Genomic DNA, 18,142 nt, shown 5'->3' on the forward strand with positions numbered 1-18,142 from the left:
TAAAGAACTCAGATGTAAAACTCATTAACATGTGGAGTACTAAGTGATAAAAACACAAAGATTCTCAGATATAGATTTGAACACTTAGCTGCCTTTAAATATAATTGGTGTAAAAGACTTTCACTGTTAATATTGTGGCCACAAAAGTTGAATTTCAGAGTATGGGGTAATGGAGGAGCGAGGAGGGATGAGGAAGGAAGAGAGAGGGAAGCAGGAGGAATCTCTTGGTGAAATTGGAAGATACTTCAGCAGAGTCATCCCAATGTGCCAGTACACTTCTTTTTGTTAATTTAACCCTTTACAGATGAGCTAAAACATGAAAACACTTAAATGAAGATTAAGTCTATAATGTTTCAAAATTTTCATTTAGCTTAATTCAGTTCTGAGGCATTAAGATAGTTTACAAATGCTCATTTTTATTATTTAAAGATATATTTGACATTTAGTATTCAAGGGGGATAAAGGTGGTAAATGATATCTTAGAACGATGTTAAGAAACCTGGAAATTGCTGGTACAGTGGTGCATGCCTGTAATTCCAGTGGCTCCGGAGGCAGAGGCAGAGGCAGGAGGCAGGAGGATCATGAGTTCAAAGCCAGCCTTAACAAAAGTGAGGTGCTAAACAACTCAGTGAGACCCTATGTCTAAATAAAATACAAAATAGGCCTGGGGATGTGGCTCAGTGCCCCTGCATTGAGTTCCCAGTACCAAAGGGAGGGGAAGAAACTTGAAAATCAAATACATTTTTTATATGAACTTAAGTTCAAAGCCTAAATGACTTGCCTTTTCTCATGCAGCCAGTTAAAGGCAGAATTGATACTAATTCTATCACATATTTTCACTAAAGGATTCTTAATAGGAAAGGAGCATATAAGCCAGGAGATGACCTAGGGAACGATTATGAGTTTGTTTGGAGATCTGTGTTTTATCTGAAAATTTTCATTTAGTTAAGCTGAGTTTTAGGGCATTATGGTAAATACACAACTAGGCATAGAATGAGCAAATATAGATCATGTGCTTTTAGAACTGGAAGAGTGATTGCAACATCCCATTACCACTGCAGTACCCTCAGCTTTACAGATAAAATTAAACCAAAACCTCCTGACTGCCAACCTAGAGCACCTACTGTTAGATCTGTTATTGCAAAAGTTGTATTTTTCAGCATATTAAAATAGAGGTACACCTCAGGTGCATGACAAGCATCTCATTTAACAATATATTGCAAAAGAAACAATTTATAGAAAAGATTAAGAAGTGAAAACTTTTCAGGTGTCCCCAGCTGGAGGAGGAGGAGTACAGTGGGACTGTCTTTTGATCTGAATTTGCTTATGATAGACTTAGTTGCACCATATAGATATTTAATAAAATTCAAATGTACAAATGGTGTGCATTGTTCATATTTTAGTATCTGTATATGAAAGTTCCCTTGAAATGATCTCTTGGAAGTGGGTGGCGGTCACTGTGGCATAGGCAGTGGGTTTCCCTGTGTGACTAGCAGAGGAATCTCATGCAAAGCCATTACCAGGGGCCCATGGAGGTCCTTTTTCTGCTAAGCAGGTGAATGGTATGAAGCCTCTTAGAATTTTGAGAAAGAGCCTGCTGAGACATGAGCAGTTTTCAGATTGGGTCTGGAATCTTTGGGAACAGAGAGTAGCTACCCTTGAGCAGTTGGTTACTTGGAATCCTTATATTAATGTTAAAAGTCCTTGTCAGAATTTTTATTGTCTTGTGTTTTCAGCTTTTCCACTGATGTAAGGTTTTCAGTTTTAGCGGGCAGTAGTCTGGGTACTATTGCTTTACTGTCCTGATGTCATGCACCTGTGACCTTTATGAAGGCATGCTGTGGTGTGTTGTTTTCAGTTAAAGTCTGTGTCACACACTAGCTAGCTTACCAACTCTACGTGCATTTGTGGAAATATCCTGCAGATTGTAGTTACATCCTATCCTGGTAGAGCCATGTGTTTAGAAGTTCAGAGATACTATCTGTTGGCAGGTGTGTCTTGTCAAATGGTGAGTGCCCAGTAGGTGGGAAGAGGTGCAGTTGTGTTAAGGTAACTTGTCTGGAAGCCCCTGTTTCTCATTTAAGTTGTTATTGTAGCTTAGTATCCAAGAAAGCTGTTTGTCATTGTTTAGAAATCACAGCTCTGTGCTTGTCTGTCATGCCCAAGGCCCTGGGTTTGTTCTCCAGCATTGCACAGCACCACCACCAACCACCACCAGGAACCATAGCTCCAGAATTAGAGACAGCTTTAAAGTCCTTGAATTATTCTGAGAGTTTAGCTCTCATTATTTTTTATATCTTCTGGATTTGAAGTTTTGAAAAACTTGATGTAGTTTATTCAAATGATTGAAAGTTTTCCTGGTGAAGACTGACTTTGAGGCTGAAGAGAGCCCATATTCCTCTTTCATTTCTTTTAAGGTGTGGCAGTATGAGGGCAGAAGTCGGGCTAGAGTTTGAGCTAAAGCTGTGTGGAAACTTTGCCAGCCAGTTGGCTGACTCTGAATGGTAAGCCAGGAAGAACCACCCACGTTTTCCATTTTGGATTTGAATCACAGAAAACAGGTTTCTTGTAGAAACCATTTGGCATTAAAAAGTGTCTGGAAATTTTGTCTTTGATTAAATGAAATTTTATCTTGTGCATGTGTTTTAAATTAATTATTTTCTCCCTTTTAATCCATAGGTGAAATTTCATATTTGGCTTTCCTACAGTACTGACCGTAACCTAATTTCCAAGATTTTTATAAAGGTAGACTCAAAAGGACTATACTTTCAGGTAAGGATCTGATTTTACTTTATCTTGATAATAATAGCCAGTTTGGCAGAACTCTTAAGTTCTCAGATTTCTGGAATAGAAGTATAGGTGAATTTTTAAAAATGGTAGTAACTTGAATTCTCCAGACAGATTCTCATCTGTTTGATATTAGCTAAGAGGTATCAATGTGATTGACTACTTGAAACAATTAGAGAAACAGTATACAATGGCAATTAAAAAACACACACAGGCCTGGTGTGGTGGCATATGCCTGTAATTCCAGCGGCTCAGGAAGCTGAGGTAGGAGGAGTGCAAGTTCAAAAGCAGCCTTAGTAATGGAGAGGCACTAAGCAACTCAGTGAAACCCTACCTCTAAATAAAATACAAAATAGGGCTAGGTGTGTGGCTCAGTGGTTGCGAGCCCCTGAGTTCAATCCCTGGTACAAAAACAAACAAAAAACACCAAACACAAACACATATATTCATACTCATTTAAAATTGCTTTAAAACTGTTTTAAATTTTTTTTTTTAGTGTGAGAATCATCCTTTATTCTAATACCTGTCATCTATTGTCGCCTGATTGATTGACCAATCTATCATCCATTCATCCTTTCATCTATCTATCTCCTATTTATTTAAAGCTTAACAAATGGATGGTTTAAAAATAATTTCTCTACCTCTTTGGCATACCAAAGTACTGTAAACAGTTCTGGACACAAGGGGATTACAGAGAAAGATCTATGCTCAAATATTTTGGAATTAATAAGACTAGTATTTAGAAATGAATTTTCCCCACGTAGAAAGGTAATTTTGTACCAGAAACAATCAAACATCTCCCTCCCCATTAGTCCAGAAAACCACATTTTATAGAAAAAATTGTGCTGAGTTGGGATTGTTATCATGTTCCTGGATACAAGTGAAAACCTGTATCCAGTTTTTTAAATAATTGCTGAATTTATCTAAGTGATCATGAGATATTGATTCACTCACCAGTGTTTGTACTTCTATAGGAGAGCTACTTTTCAATTTTAGAGTATGTAAAGTTTAAAATTGTTGGGATCATTTGAAGGACAGTGGCAAATGAATGAAGTAGTCTAAAAGTTACTTTTCAATAATGCATTGTAGGATGACTCTTGTAGATACTGACTCTTGTAGACACTTCCTAATTATACACCAGTGAACAGAAATTAGTTTGCATAACTATAATATACCAACAAGGAGAGAGCCCAGTAGAGAGAAACTGGTTTGGAATTTAAAGCAAGATCCAGGTGACATGTGGATCTAATTTCTTTTCTATCCATCCCAAGATTGCCCTTACTCAGATCCTATAGTAACTTCTTACACTCTTCTTCTTGCTTCTTCACACTCCAGGGCCTCCCTGTCACCATAGCAGTAGTTCTCAAACTTTTTGGTCTTAGAAACTCTTTATATTGTTAAGTGATTGAGGACTTACGAGACCTTTTGTCTATGTCTGTTATATGTCCATCACAATTTACTTGTATTAGAAATTAAAATGGAGAATAATATCAGAATATATAAGTACATATGTGTTTGCTGCAGGGTGATGACACTGGCACAATCTTGGGGCTTCTGGAAAACATTGTACACTCATGAGAGAATGAGAGTGAAATAGCAAGTAACATTATTTTTGAATGTAAGATTTATCAAGGTCTTGTATACAGCAAGATCCACCTTTTTTAGTGTATAGTTCTGTGTGGATTTCAGTAAATGCACATGGTTGTATGACCACAATGAAAATATAGAACATTTCCATCTCCTCAGAATGTTCCCCTACCACAGAGCCAGTCCCCTCTAACTTATTTCTTGTCCCCATAGTTTTCCCTGTTCTGAATATCATATAGATGGAGTTATAATAGAGGTAGTATTTTGAATCTGGCTTCTTTCATTCACATAATGCAATTGAAATTTAATTGTGTTGTTATACCAATAATTTGTTCTTTTGTTATTGCCGGGACCTGTTCCATCATACTGCAGTTACCATCTGAAGGACATTTGGGTTGTTTCTAGTTTGGGGTGGTTATGTGTTTAGTATTATTATTAAAATAGTTTTGACCTTGCAGACCCTTCAAAGGGTCTCAAGAATTCCCTGGGGTCCTGAGGCTTCTCTGAGAACCTCTGGCCTGTAGCATATCATTTCTGTGTTGTCTTCTAGCCTGAGTGTGATGTGCTCGGTCTAGCTCAAGGGTCTCCTGCGCATGCCTTTCTAAACTTTCTTCCCACTGTTATGCCTACACTATTAATTCCTGAGGCTCTTTATCATCATGGCCATCCTTGTGCCATTGCTGTGCCTCTTCCCAGTGCTCTGCAGTAGTTCGAGGACTTGGTGGTTTCCCATCTTCTTGAGGATAATGTTTTCTCTCAGTCCTGACTGAGGACCTACCTGGCACACAGAAGATTTAGAATATTGTTTACTCATTCAAACACAATTCCTTTAGGTTATTTCACCAGACATTTGATTGTTTTTAATGGGCTTTTCCATATATGGTTACATTTTTACCCTTCATTTCAGCTCTGTGAACTGAAGGGATGTTGAGCAGCTTTTATTTTTACCAAATACAAGTCCTAAAGCTGTGGTCCTTAACCAAGTTGCATATTAATCAATGTCCTGATGCTCAGAACAATTAAATCCTAATTTCTGGAGGTCATGCCTGAGAATTTATATTTGTAAAAGCAGCATCGTTAAATCATAGAATCATTATTGCAGGTTATACCTTCAAGTCTTGATAGAGTACTCAAGACTGGAACGCAGGTCTTTTGAGTGCTGCTTTATTAGGGCCTTTCCCTCTGCGCTGTGAACTTTCATAGCCCAGAAGCAGTACACAGATTTAGACAGCCTTGGTTTACATGTTAGGCTTCTATGGAGACACCATAGCATTTAGACCTGAACACTGATTTTAGAATTAGAAGACCCATTTCTGGTTTGGCTTTGCATTCATTAACTATGGGTTAATAAATACTTGAATCTGTTTCACTTTTAAAGTAAAGATACTTCCTTAAATTCTAGAAGCCTTTTGTGGGGATAAAATTAGATAATGTGTTAAAGGAGTTTGTAAACTATAAACCTTACTTGTTTTCAGCCTGCTTTTCCATATATTTTTTTGACTAACTTTGCTTGAGGTTCATAAATTACACAAGTAAAATGTAAATACAGCCTTTCAGCAATAGTCAAAGAACACAATTATTTGAAGTTAAAACCTAGAGGTCACTGTTAGTTGTATACTTTCTATCCTTTGTGCATTTAAGTGAATAAATATGTGTGCATATAAAGAATTCTTTTGGACTGTCTTAACATATATAGAATCTGATTTTGTACTTTTGTTCCTTCTTTTTTTCTTAAGTAACAGCAGATCTTACAAATTCCATATTAGGATATTGTAAATCCCTCTAGTTCTTTTAGTAGTGGCATTTTTTTCATATAATCTCATATTGATGGACAGTTAGCTTGTTTCTATTTTTTTTTCAGATATTTTTTAGTTGTACATGGATGCAGTATCTTTGTTTGTTTACTTTTATGTGGTGCTGAGGATCGAACCCAGTGCCTCACACATGAGAGGCAAGTGCTTTACCACTGAGCCAAACCCCAGCCACCTCTATTTTTTATTTATAAAAATACTCTTATAGTTAAAGCTTTGTCCCAGGGTTTCATAAACTGACTTCCAGACCACTCACGTATAATCGAATCAAGCCTTTATTGAAGCACACAGGTGGCGGCTGACCAGAACATAAAGCTGTTCCCCTGATCAGCCCCGAACAATTGCAAGGGCACTCCTTATAAGCCTGAAAACCACAAAAGGGATGTTCGGGGGTCTAGGCCAATGCAAGCAAGCCAGGTTACAGAAGCGGGACAGTGTAGTCAAGCAGAGGGAAGCCTAACCAATCACAGTTAGCCCAGTCACCCCAGTTACAGAAAGAGAGCCCCGTTACCCTAGTTACAGAAATAATACCCCATTAGGTAGTTCCGTGTTCTTAAAGGTTTCTATAGCAAAAGGAAAAGAACATCTTGCTCCAGTCATGACTCTTCTACTTGGCATGGTTGTTTTACAGGATGAAGTCATAAAACAAAATGGAGTCACATTTGCTCCTACTACCACAATACTAATGAACTTTCTTAGCTCTTTCTTATTAAAACATTGATTAATTCTTACCAAAAGATTATGATGCATTCTGCTGTCATATATGTGGGTGTATATGTGTGTGTGTGTGTGTGTGTGTGTGTGTATATATATATATATATATATATATATATATATATACCTGTCCACAAAGTATACCAAAAAATAAAAAATAAAAAAAGATCAGTTTTGTTTCTAAGATATTGGGGAGTGAAGTAGTAAATGTCTTCTATCTGAAATCTTAGCCCTTTTATCTGCAGAAGAGAACTTAGACTTTTTAATTGTTATAAAACATACTAGACTTTTTCTGAGAGAACTTTTTCATAAATTTTTTGAATGTTTTATTGGTTTTATTTATATGGTACTCTTATTTCACTGTTTGGATAGACTTTTACAGACTGTGTGTATTGCTTAAGTGTACCTCTTTAGGGCTATGGTTGTGGCTCAGTGATAGAGTGCTCACCCAGTGTGGCACTGGGTTTGATCTTCAGCATCACATAAAAATAAATAAATATAATAAAGTTATTCTGTCTTTTTACAACTAAAAAAGAAATTTAAAAAGTGTACCTCTTGGGCTGGAGTTGTGGCTCAGTGGTAGAGCGCTTGCTGGCATGTATGAGGCCCTAGGTTTGATCCTCAGTAACCACATATAAGTAAATAAAATAAAAAGATCCATTGACAACTAAAAAATATTTAAAAAAGTGTATTTCTTTAAGTGTGATTATTATATGATTGCCTTTTAATAACCACAGCAAACCATGGTAGTGTCCACTTATGGTAGGCACTGTGCCAACAGTTTAGTATCTATGATCTTACTTCTTCCCAATAACCCAGTGAAATTGATGTTATTATCCAAATTAAGCACTTAGAAATGGAGATTTAGGTCAAATCTCTTGCCCAAGTTTAGATATGGATATAGGATCCAAAAATCTTGCTTCTAATTGGGATGCTAAACTATTTCCAAGGTTATACTGGATCAAAGATGGTATCTCATATCTTTTGTATCAAAGTTTCTTTAAAAAATTTTTTTTTAGTTGTAGGTGAACAAAATACCTTTATTTTATTTATTTTTATGTGGTGCTGAGGATCAAACCCAGTGCCTCACACATGACAGATGAGCACCCTACCAATGAGCCACAATTCCAGCACCAACATCACAGTTTCTTTTTAAATTACTTATATTTATATGTTTTACTAACAAGTAAAACTAGTAATAATTGAACAGATATAGGAAGAATCCATTCTCTGTAGATTTTGTATAAAGTATTTATAATAAAAGCAGTACACTACCATAAGATGATAAAAGCAAACACTACTTGCTGAACTTAATGATAAGAATGGAGGTTGAGAGTGAAAAGTGAGGAATTGATGTTGAGTTGTGTGTATTAACTAACCTTGATAAATGGTGCTGTTTCCTCACTGGTTAAGTAGTATAGATTAAATAGTTGACTTAACCAGTTGTCATCTCTAGTAACATAATGAAGAAGAAATTACATTTGACAATGGTAATCCAGATGAATTGCCAAGTGGAATTCTAGAACTATTTTCCTGTACTGTGAGTAATAAGGAAAACATTTCTGAAAGGGGTTATTGATGGCAAATGAAAGGTAAAAATGGTTCGTAGATGAAAGTGACACCAAGGCATCTCATAGAGTTTTCTAGGTTCATTGAAATGTCTGTTCATATTTTATTATAGACATCATTGAGTGTTTTCAGGAGCTATGGCTGATTATTTCTCAAAAATGATCACTGTCATTGGAATTCAGCAAAGAGAACTTTCACATATATTCTCTGTGTGTGCTTATGTCACATTTCACTTGAATGATAAAATAGTTTTAAGTGGTGTCATCTTCCTGACCCTTATTCGATTTCTTTAATGTGTCTTATACTTGAAATATGGTGGGTGAATGGCTGAAACGAATCTATTGGTAGAGTCTCAGACTTACTTGCTGAACTCCTTATTTTGTTAAGAGGTTAAGAAATACTTTTGGCTGATACAGGTTTGGTGATTGACAGGAGAGCACGAGTGTGCTGGCTCCCCTTCCTGTGAGGGCTTGTTAGTCTGGCACCACACAGGATGGGTCCCAGGAAGCACTGGGTGGTGTGACTTTAAGTCACTGCTGGTATGTGTAGATTCAAATCAAACCTAGGGCAGCCTTCTCTAAGGAATACATTTTAAAAAAATACTGTTTTATCTTTTTCTCTTATTTTTATATTCATAAGTTACTTAAATAGATCCAGAAATAGCATTGTACTTTGTCCCTTAAGTGAGGCTACTTTTTAAGATAACACTCTCTACCTTTTAGAAGAATTCACTTGCGTTTCCAGACTTTACAATCTAATATTTTTGTTGATGTCCTACATGAAAAATTTCAGTGTATGGAATTTGAATACTCACGTATAATTTGTGGCAGTGACTGAGAAGCATTGGGCAAGAAGTTTTTTCCTCCATCCTTGTGTGGACATCACATTCCTTAGCCTACTATTTGTTTTGTATCTGTGTTTTAGTGCAACCATAACAAGTTCATTCAAGTTGTGGTTGAACTGAGGTTAAGTGGTATTATGGTTGTTTGGCAAGATGTGGACATAAACACTTCTTCTTAAACACAGGATGGCCTGAGGTGACTGTATGTTCAATTGCATAATCACAGACTGTGCTACACAAACACAGGAGTGAGTACATGGGCCACATGCATCTTCAGGGAGAAATTGCCTCATACCCTGGAATCTAATTTTAAAAACAACTGTAGAGTTCCCTTGAGGGTTTTCTTAGACCAGTGTATATTGGAAATGGGCACATTTTTACTGTATTTTCTTCTCCTTCTCTCCTTCCTCCATCCCTTCCTGGTATTTTTGTCACTTGAAGGCTTTTTGCTGAAGTAATACCTCTAAAGTAATTCACCCTGTAAGGACTGTGTGGAGTGGAGAGTCATTCTACTTGAAATTACTAGTAATGTGCCCAGTCAAGGCCAACTCCTAGGTGTATGTAAGAAACAGGTCTTTGGAGCTCCTGAATAGTATTTAAAACGCTTAATGCTACTCTGGATAGCTGAAGAGCTGAACTAGAATGCCTGTGCTAGTAGGAAGAAGGGCCTGTGGGGGATACTCTGTATTTTTTAGAAAATGAGTATATTTGAAAAAAATTTTTTCTTGTTTATTTGCTGTTTGCGGTACTTAGAAGAAAATTGTATGTGTTTGATATAGGACTGTTTCTATAATCTTAACTTTTATTAAATGCATTTGTTAAAGGACTGACTTTTCAATGTATATTTATAATTGAATACATTTCTCGTATGTTTTATTCAAACTGATTTTGATGGTAAATTTCAGAGAAACCAAATGCAATTAAAAGTATTTTCTTGACAGTGATCATTATAGATTTTTATTTGAAATATTTGTTTTTTGTTTTAGCAAAATAATCAGATATCAGGTTTAAATAGTAAGTGAAATTGAAACACAAGGCTTGAGACAAAAAGAACCCCATGCTCTGCCTTTTCTACGTCTCTCCAGGGGCGACTATGTTTAAGCCGCCTTCTTGTTTTTTTTTTTTTTTTTTTTAAACCTGTTTCTTTTGGCATTTACTACCATCTAACTAAATAATATAACTTCTATAGCTTGCATTTTCTTTCTTTTTTTTGCAGTGCTGGAGATTGAACCCGGGACCTTGTGTATGCTAATATACCTATGTTTTCAACTGTAAATATTATCTTTTGATTTCTTTTCACAGGTGATGAGGATGTAGGCCCCCTCCACTTACCATTCTGTATCCTCCCAATGATAATTTCATCTAATTTTGGTTAAGTCAGCATTCTTTATCTACAGAATTATCATTTGAACACCGATAAGAGCAGATAAGAGCGGTCACAGAGGATTCAGTGATCATTTTGTCTTACTCTAACTTTTCTCCTCAGAGAAGGTACTTTGTCCTTAAGTGCTTAGCTTTCTACTTATCAAGCACTCATTTTTCTCTTGAGTTTTCTGATGGAATTCTAAATCTCAAATGGTAAAATATTCTTCAGCTCTGGTTTTCTTTTGGTGCCAGGATTCAGATCCAGCTGTGTCTAGACTGCTTGCTTTCTGGCTTCCACAGAGCTGCCATTGTGAGACAGCCACCATCTTGGAGAAGGCCTTGGACTTCTCCCTTTCTGGAATAAATGTTCTCTCTAAATATACATGTATATACTTCTTATATAAATTAGTATACTAGTGTATGTATTAGAATTAGTATATGTATTATATAAATATATACATCTGTGTGTATGTATCCTCATTTTCCCATGAGCGGGATTTAAAACAAATTTATTTTCTAATTACTAGTATGTAAGAACATATGTGATTTTTTTTTCCTGAATTTTGTGTCCTGCATTCTTGCTAAATTTATTTATTAGCTCTAGTAATTGTTTGTAGATTTTTCTGAAGTTCTTTATGTAAATGACTATATCATCTGTACTCTTCTTTCTTCCTGATCCTTATACCTTGTACTTATTTTTTTTGCCTTACTGCAATCACTAGAGAGTATAAAGTCAGAATTTTTGCCTTATGTTTCACCTCAGGAGCAAATAATTCTCTTCTTTACCTTTAAGTATTTTGTTAGCTTTAGTCCCCGCCCCACCTTGTTCATTAGTTCCAGGAAGTTCTTTATTCTTCCTGATTTGTGGGGTATTTTTTTAAAAAAATTATTATGAATAGTTCTTGTATTTTGTCAAATACCTTTTCTATATCTATTGAACTGATCCTGAGGGTTTTCCTCTTTGTTAATGTAGTGTATTACCTAGGTTGATTTTCAAGTATTGAACCAATCTTGCATTGGGTAAACTTTATTTATTCATGATGTATATTTTTACATCATGTATTTAATTTGCTAAAATTTTGTTAAGTTTTTGTTTCTATATTTGTGAGGGATAAGGGCTATAATTTTCACTTTTTGTAATCTCTATCAAGTTTTGTTATAGGCATTATGTTAACCTTATAAAATAGTTTGGGCAGTGATCCTTCTATTTCCTGAAAAAGTATGTATAATGTTGGTGTATTTCTTTTATGAATCTTGATAGAATTTACCAATAATCCAAAAGAATTACCAGTGAAACCATCTGGACTTTGAGCTTTCATTTTTGGAATACGTTTGATAACAGATTCAATTTCTTTAAAAAGATATATGGCTACTTAGATTATCTCTCTTCTTGTGTCAATTTTGATAAGTTGTATTTTTCAAGAAATTTGTACATTTCATAAAAGTTGAATTTGTTGGCATAAAGTTATTTTTTTCTTAAATATCTATGGGATCTCTAGAGGATTTTTGTTTTATCTATTTATTTTTCATTTCTAATATTAACGATTGATATTTTCTTTCTTTTTTTCTTGAATGGTCTTACTAGAAGCTTATCAGTGTTTCTGGTTATTTTAAAGTCCCAGACTTTGGCTTTGTTATTTTTTTTCTCTTGTCAGTTTATTAGCTATTTCAATGACTTCTTTATTTTTTTAATTTTTTGAATGCTTTGTTTCTTGTTTCTTAAGAACCTTAGGGGAGGGGCTGGAGTTGTTGCTCAGTGGCAGAGCACTTGCCTGGCATGTGTGAGGAACTGTGTTTGATTCTTAGTACCACATATACATAAGGTCCATTGATAACTTAGGAAAAAAAAAAAAGAACCTTAGGTGATTGTGGTAATCTTATTTTTTTAAATTTAACATTAAAAATTATAAAATTCCCTTTAAGCATTTGTTTTAGCTGCATCCCACAACACCCCCTAAGCTACACTTTCAGACCAGGGAATTTTCTTTTTGTTGCCTTTGGGCTCAAAGTATTTTCTAAGTTCTTTTTGACCTCTTTTGACTAGTGATCTCTTAAAGGTATATTGTTTAATTTATATACATTTGGGATTTAGCTAGATATCCTATCCTTGCTGGTTTCTAATTTAATTTTGTTGTGGTTGAAGAATATATTTTGTGGGGCTATAGTTCTTTTATATATACTGAGATTTATTTGTAGCACATCATATGATCTGTCTTGGTAAGAGTACTGTGGACATTTAAAAGGAATATATGTTCTCTATTGTTAGATTTTCTCTGAATGTTAGGTAAATGTAGTTGATAGTGTTGTTCAGATATGGATTTTCTTTTTTGTCTAATCTATCATTTACTGAGATGGGATATTGACATCTTCTATGAGTGTCTCATTGTCCTTTCTTCTATTAATTATGTTTGTTTTTGCTTCATGTATTTTGGAGCACAGACACACTCATAATTGCTGTGTCCTTATGATGAATTGTCCTTCTTATATGCAAATGAAATGTTCTTTTTCTCTGGTAATACTCTTTGTTTAAGAGTTAATTAGAAGCTCTGTGTGTGTGTGATGGTGCTGGTATTTCTCCTTTGCACAATCAGCATGGACCCTGCCTTGTCATTGGGAGTCTCCTTTTGATCTGGTCCCCCTAGTTTCCAACCTCACGCCTTGGCCTTGATTAGTACCTCAGTTTCATAGCCGGTCTTGAGTTGTGCCTCAGGAACAGACCTGCTTCTCCTGGGGACCTCCTCCCCACTGTCCTTGACAGGTTTCAGCTTTGTCTGGTTTGCTAAATCAATTTCCAGTTATGCATTGGTTTTCCTCTTTCACAAATTTTGTTGATGTGTCTTATATGTTTTTATCTTTTCTCTCATTTTTATGTTCTTTATTGTTATTTCTGTCTCAAAATAAAAACTAAGAAGGGCTGGGATATAGTTCTGTGGTGAAGTGTCCCTGGGTTCAATCCATAGTACCAAAGAAACCAAAAAAAACCCCCAAAACAGAAAAAAGATTTTTACTTTCTTTGTGCTTGGTTTGGTAGACATTAAATAGTAATTTAGACATTTTCAATTTTGTAGTTTTCATAGTATTGTCACTTTTTTGTTTTTGTTGTTGTGGAGCTAACAATCCCATGAAATGTTGTTATAGCCGATTAACTATTCTTTGTATTATGAGAATTTTTATTACTATATTATTTCAGGTATATTCATTTGAAAATGTACATATTAGGTTAGGCCTATTATATAGAATAGAAATTTCCTTGATCTAGGATTCAGATTCACTGAGTTATTACTATTTTAATCTGGGTGAGTCATGTATACACACTACCCCATTCTTTACCTGGAAATGGAAAATGTAAACTTTACGGTTGTTAAAGTCATTATCCTTTTGAGATAATAGGAAAGTGTTTCAAAAGTTATAAAGTAGAATATAACCTGTATAAGGTGATGTACTGACTGTTGTACTCTTGGGTAGTTAGGAATTGAGTTGTGTTTATGTTCTTTGGTAGTTGAGTTTGGCTGAATATTCTTTGTGGTGTAAAACTTGTTCTATGCTTTGAAGAACAATTTTTGTTTCATAACTCCTTCTTAGCCCAGGATTCAGTCCTGCATGAAGGTAGGATTGACAGCTGCCTAAATGCTGTTACTTAACGGCTGCCCAGGAATTTACAGACCTCAAAATTGTTCCATGTTCAACCAGGTATTTTGGAATATTTTCCAAAGATTCTTGTTAAGTGCCTGTGTTGTCACTGAAATTATGTCCTGAGATGTCATCTGGCTGTGGCATGCCAGCTCCATTTAGTGTATCAGGAGAACAGGACTTTAAGAAATAAGATACAGGTCAGTTAGGTGTTTTTTTTTTTTCTCTACAGGAGAGTTGAACAAATCTAAAATCTGTGCAGCGTCAGGGATGGTTTTGATAGCAATAGCTGTGAGCCTTGGTTAGTTAAGAAATGATCTCTAGTAAAGTCAGGATAATATGGCTATTCAGTTCTTTTAGATCCTGCCCTGCTTGATCTCTTAATCATTGCAGTACTTATATAGTTATCATCATATTCAAGCATGAAATGGATGGCCCTTGGAGACCAGAGATCTAAGTACCAGCAGCTTAGCAACACTTCTACTCATGCAAGCCTCTTAAAGTATGTTTCAGAAGTAAGAGAAAATGGAAGTTTTTCTACCCTTAATTGGAAAATCTAGGGGAAAATGGAAGGTTAGCAATTACTGTTACTAGCATAACACAGTTGGCATTTGGACAAAGTGTGAAGCTTTCATTGATATAACTTATTTAATTAGTTTGGAATTTCCTCCTCTCCCTTTAATGAATTGTGGTCACACATTAGAGATCTGTCTTATTTTTTTTTTTAACAACAGAAACTGTAGCTATATAACTAATATAACTGTGATCTTTTAAATTTGTTGACATAAGATATAAATAGCTTTAGTCCTTAAAAAAATCATGTGGGTTTTGGTTTTAGAAGCATTTCTTGATCTTACCTTTATTTACGATCTTCTTGGTCCTACAGATGTTTAAAATAGTCTTTATCATGAGGTAGCATTATTATTGAATTATTATTGAATTTGATACTTTGCTGATAACTGCAGTGTGATGATTTTAAAGTTTTCTGATACACTTTGTGTGTGCTGGTCAGGTTGCTTATTCCTAGTACCCCTGTCTCTCTGAATATATTTCTTTTATTTTTAAAATTTTTTTTGTAGTTGTAGATGGACAGAATGCTTTTATTTTATTTGTTAATTTTTATGTGGTCCTGAGGATCGAACCCAGTGCCTCTTACATGCTAGGCAAGCGCTTTGCCACTGAGCTCCAGCTCCAGCCCTCTGAATATATTTTTGATATGACAACCCTGCTTCCTTCCATGCCCAATTCCCTCTTTTGGAATTCACAACATTCATTGTGATACTCTGGGAGATAATTCCATGTACATATTCAATTTAATCACAGGGCAGCACTATTTGAATTCTACTTTATCTTTTCTGTTATTGTCAACCTTAATTTTTGAGGTTCTTTTAGAAAAGTCATCATTATTGTAAATAACTGTCTCTAAGTCCTTGAGTGTGCTTGATTGTCCCAGTGTTTCTTTTGTAGGAGTAGGCCAATCTGGGTTAACAATTCTTTCTGCTAACTAGTATTTTAATCAAGTAATTCTCAGCCATAATTTTATTATTGAGCTAAATCAGTGTTGGAGGTGAATGGTGATTCTAGGCCTAAATCTCTTCCAGTGGCTTTTACTATGGAGAGGGAGCACAAAAGTTAAGGATTCTGTGCAGTTTGGTATTGGCACTGGTATTGGGTGAGCCACACATTTGGGGTTGTTCTAGGCTAGAAAGCAGTAACCAGACAGTATAGGCTTTAGAACCCAGAGTAGCAATGAAAATGACATTGCTTATGGAGACTTTATCCCACCTTTTGTAAATATGTAACAGAAATTTACATTAGAACTTGCTCAGAGTATTAGAAGAAAAGGAAAGCAATATGTTTGTATAGCAGCAGTCCAGAGGTGACTCAGCTTTGGTCCAGAGGTGACAACTGTTGGTGCTGTCGTTCGTCCCTTTTCTTTAGGATTCACAAGCAATGAAACTATATAGTTACTCTCTGGGCTTTTCTCAGGGTGAGGGATTTTATTAGAATCACTTGATAGATGTTACAGCAATTTTAAAAGGTCTAATCTGTTCTTAATTAAAGGGGAGAATGTTTTAATTTATTGAGCAGCAAATACTGAGTGCTCATGTGTGAAAGGTACAGTGGGTCAGTTCTCTGGGGAAGACCAAGATGCTGTTCTTGCTCTAGACGAGTTAAAACTTTGTAGGGAAAATCCAATACCAAATCATAGTAGAAGAGTGTCCGAAGAGAGGCATAGTGGAATACTCTGGGAGTCTGGAGAAAGCCTGACTTCACAATTCCATGGTGAAGTAGGAGACTGAAGGTTTATTGGGGAGGTTGGTGTTTAAGCATTGCTGTACTGGATAGGGTTTGGACTTAAGGAAGAGTTCTTTAGAGTGAGGCACCGGCATGTGTTGGGCATAGGAACGTCAGACTTGCTACAGCGTCCAGCAAATATTTATTATTATTATTATTATTAGTAATAAAGCTAGTGTTTGTTGAATGTTTAAAAGGCTAATGATTGTTTTAAGGGCTTTTTTTTTTTTGTGGTCCTTGGAATTGAACCCAGAGACTTGTGTATGGGAGGCAAGCGCTTACTACTAAGCCACACCCAGAGCACTAAAGTGCTTATATTAGTTCTTCATAATAATAGCACATGACCCATATGAGGTAAATACTACTATCATCCTTATTTTTCAGATAAAGACATTGAAGTACAGATAGATTTAGAAACTTCCCTGAAGTTACATAGTAGGATTTGATCCCACAGTGGTTCCAGAGCATGCATTTCTACTCACTGTGCTATACTCTGGGAAATGTAGCAAAGCTACATGGAGGTTCATTTATGAATACCAGGATGGATAAAGTATTTTTTAAAAGTTGTTTTCTGTGAGGGTTTTAAACATATTCTCTTGTTTCTCCTAACATACCAGTTTTTCCTGCCTTTGGAATGCCTTTTCTATTGCACCTGGTGAATTTTTCCTCCTTCATTCATATGTTACCTTTTCTGTGAGGCTGTTTTGAGGCACCCAGGAAGAAGAGCACTCCTGTGGGTTCCCATGGCTTTGGCCAGTACTATGCCTTCAATACAACGTCCATTAGGTGATAGCATCAATATTTGCTTGTATATTTCCTCAGTCAGGCTGTGAATTCGTTCATTGAGTCCTTCTTGTGTCCCCAGTGTTGGCCACATACTTGTTCCTGAGTGAAGATATGAAAAATGTCACCAGAGTGAAAGGGAGGGCGATGAATTCTCAGATTTCATGCTGACTTATTTCTCTGCTTTCTTCTGAAGTAGCCGTTGAGATACCTGGAAAAGAGATAAAATTTATGCCATGATACTTTGGCTGATTGGAGTTTCTATAAGTTTTAAGGAGGGAGATTGTTGTGGCTTTGAGTGTAGCCTGGGCTTTGGGCTTGGCCTCACAGGGGTGTAACATTTGAGTTGGCATAAGGGATGGGGCACACCCAGCTGAGAGTGGCCTGAACCCTGGACCGAGGTGGGGTTCAACATGGAATGGCCTCTGGGCTTTCCTGCTACAGGCCTTTTCCAGCATAGAAAGTCCCTCCAAAGCTTTGATTTGAGTCATCAGATGCATGGTCAGTAAAGCATTTGCCATGTTGTGGTTTGAACTGAAGGTAAGTCATTAATACATACGAATATGAAATTCAAATGCTCAGGATGCCCTTTGGTGGTAAACTGCCCTGAAAAGTAGGCCCATTTGGTCTGAATTAAAATACCCTCCAGAAATTCTTTAAAATCTTGAAACCAAAAGTAACCTCACATTTAACTGACACGTCTTTTGTAATCAGCCTAGCTTGAGTTTCCCTTGATTGTCAGGAGGGACTTTTCAGT

The 18,142-nt window shown here is 35.9% G+C and overlaps 1 protein-coding gene across 16 annotated transcripts in view; it reads left to right on the forward strand.

Moving 5' to 3' along the window:
- Sipa1l1 (signal induced proliferation associated 1 like 1) overlaps positions 1-18,142 on the forward strand; it is a 355,619-nt gene that overhangs the window by 37,913 nt on the left and 299,564 nt on the right. For all 16 annotated transcript variants that reach the window (XM_078050449.1, XM_078050450.1, XM_078050446.1 and 13 more), the window contains one exon: positions 2,680-2,772. The gene's annotated coding sequence lies outside the window, so the exon portion shown is untranslated. The remainder of the gene's footprint in view (positions 1-2,679; positions 2,773-18,142) is intronic.

The sequence above is a fragment of the Ictidomys tridecemlineatus genome, chromosome 5 (genome assembly GCF_052094955.1).
Source record: "Ictidomys tridecemlineatus isolate mIctTri1 chromosome 5, mIctTri1.hap1, whole genome shotgun sequence".
NCBI classification, from domain to species: domain Eukaryota; kingdom Metazoa; phylum Chordata; class Mammalia; order Rodentia; family Sciuridae; genus Ictidomys; species Ictidomys tridecemlineatus.